Source organism: Oryzias melastigma, linkage group LG3, assembly GCF_002922805.2.
Source record: "Oryzias melastigma strain HK-1 linkage group LG3, ASM292280v2, whole genome shotgun sequence".
Taxonomy (NCBI): Eukaryota; Metazoa; Chordata; class Actinopteri; order Beloniformes; family Adrianichthyidae; genus Oryzias; species Oryzias melastigma.
The window spans coordinates 7,715,109-7,717,420 of NC_050514.1; the positions used below are offsets into that span (position 1 = coordinate 7,715,109).

The 2,312-nt window shown below is 45.5% G+C and overlaps 1 long non-coding RNA gene across 1 annotated transcript; it reads left to right on the plus strand.

Annotated features, from left to right (window-relative positions):
- Positions 1-420: 420 nt before the first annotated feature.
- On the plus strand, positions 421-2,054 carry LOC118599997. The gene is made up of 2 exons (XR_004949562.1): positions 421-674; positions 1,284-2,054. It is a non-coding gene; the product is annotated as an uncharacterized LOC118599997 (long non-coding RNA).
- The last annotated feature ends 258 nt before the right edge of the window (positions 2,055-2,312 follow it).

Sequence of the window (2,312 nt, forward strand, 5' to 3'; positions counted from 1 at the left end):
CCGACTCGCTCCATCATCTGCTCGGTGAATTTCAGGTGGGGTGAAGAGGGTGAAGAGGGGGAGGGGGAACCCTCAGGAGTTTGTTGGTTTGGTGGTGTTTGGGAGGGTCCACCTTCCTCGTTGTTTTTCCTCTTCTGGTGTTCGGAGGCAGGTTTCCCGTTTCTGATGTTTTCCTCCAGTGGGGGCAGCTCCGTTCCTCGTGTGGATCCAGTCTGTGTCTGGCCTTGACACTGAGATAAATTTATCTCAGTCTTGGCATGACGCAGGAAGTAGAAGAGATTGGAGGAGAACAGTTTAACTCCTGATTTGTTTAAACTGAATCTGTTTTCTTTAAAAAGATGTTTGCGTTCCCAGAAAATGTGAAAGTTGTTGATGAAATGAATTCCTGTTTCACCACATGTCGCAGAAAGCCACCCGTTCAGTGCCAACAGCCTGCTGAATCTCTCTTCTCCTCCTCGAATACTTGGAATGGGACCGCTGATGAAGACAGCTGCTTTCATGGAGCTCACAGTTCTTATCAGTCCAGTGAAGTCTTGCTTTAAAACTTCAGATTTTTGCTTGGACACATCATTTGACCCTGTGTGTAGTACAATGTTTTGTACTGTCGGATACTTTGCCACAGTTTGCAGTATTCTCTCCTGCATGTCACTGACCATATCGTTTGGAAAACACAGGTGTTATGGCTGACGTGCTTCATTCGTTGCCTGCCCCATTGCTCTGATCATCTGGCAGGTGGAGACCAATCATCTTGATTACCACCTGGTGTCTATTTAAGACAGAGGCAGGCAGGGTAGGGAGCAGAGCAGCAGACTGGGCAGCAAGAGCAGGAGGTCTTTATGTTAAAGTGGTGCTGGTTTGTTTGGTTCTCTTTTTCTTCTTTGTTTCCTCGGCAGTCTTACACTGCCAGGTTTTTTTATGTTAGTTTTGGGGATGGGCCTTGGCAGTCTTTACTTGAGGGCTTGCTTTGTGTCTTTTGAATAGGTATATTTCTGTTAGGCAGCCGTAGCAGGGAGCTGCTGACTCCGACGGTCAAGGTGGCTGGGTAAGCAGACTCCCTGATTTATGTTATGTTTGGCCAAGGCTCCATTTCCCTTTGTCTTGATATTTTTGTTTGGGACCACCAAACTAATCATTCTTTTTTTGTTCTTTCTTTTCAGGACACAGTTCAGTTCTTAAATAAAACTGTTCCTCATCTTCTTGTTGTCCAGTTCCATGTGTTATGGTCCACTTTTGTGTCTTCACCCTAGACTGAGGCTTGTCTGCCTATTTGGACCTTAACACAGGACTTTAGTGTTCCTGCTGCAGAACCACTGAACATCTTTCACAGTGGAATCACCCACAATCAGAGTCTCAGGCCGAGCCTTCAGCTTTCTTTCTGGCCGTTTACCTTCTGATGGGTTACAGGTCCTCCTCGTGCTGCTTTCCAGTGGATGGCCATTGAGTAATCCGGGATCATCTGACAGGGGAGCAAATCTGTTTTGCAGGGTCACCGCTCCGTTCATGCTTGGCTTCTTTCCTGTCCTCCGGTGTACAGGAGTAGAAGAGGTCCTCTGTCTCATAGGAAGAGAAGGCCAGTCAGCCTCAGAGGCTTCAGCTCTCTGCGGGGGGTCGGTCCTCCCATGTCCTCCAATTCTCCAGCTGTTGGACTTATTCTTTGGCTTTGCTCCAAGATGGTTCCAGGGAGGATTATCTTTTGATTGTTTGTTATTGTCCTCAGATGTTGTCTTTCTCTCTGTAGAATCTGTGCCATTTAGCTGCGTGTTAGCTTTCTCTTCTCTGCTGAGATGAGGTGGTGGCAAAGTTGTGTTGTTTCCATAGAGTCCATTTACCTCCACGTTCACTTCTATGTGGCAAACCTTTGTTTCCAGTGCAGTGATCTTCTCCAAAAGGTCTTGGTAATCCTTTGTGGAAAGGGAAGGCATCTTGTTGCTAGTTAGCCTTGTGTTAGCTGCTGCTCCGTATATCAGGCTTCAGCTGTGTGAAGGCCAAGTACACATAGTGCTCTAGATAAAATGTTTTAAGAGGAATGCAGGAAAAAATCCTTTTGTTTAAAGTTAAAACAAAAATTATACCGACCCGATGGATTAAAAGTATTCAAAAGTTATTGCTGGTGTGATTAAAAAAAGGAAAGTAATCAGCGAAAATTAAAAGCAGAAGGGGGAGCAAAGCAATGTGCATCCGCACTCTAGCAAAGCAGGAAGTACAAGACTCAGAGGATGAAACATAAGTAAATGTATAATTTCTGTGACATGGCCACAGGACCTGCGGCTTAACAGCCATTTTGTGGCAAAGGGTGAAATTTAGTAAATGTG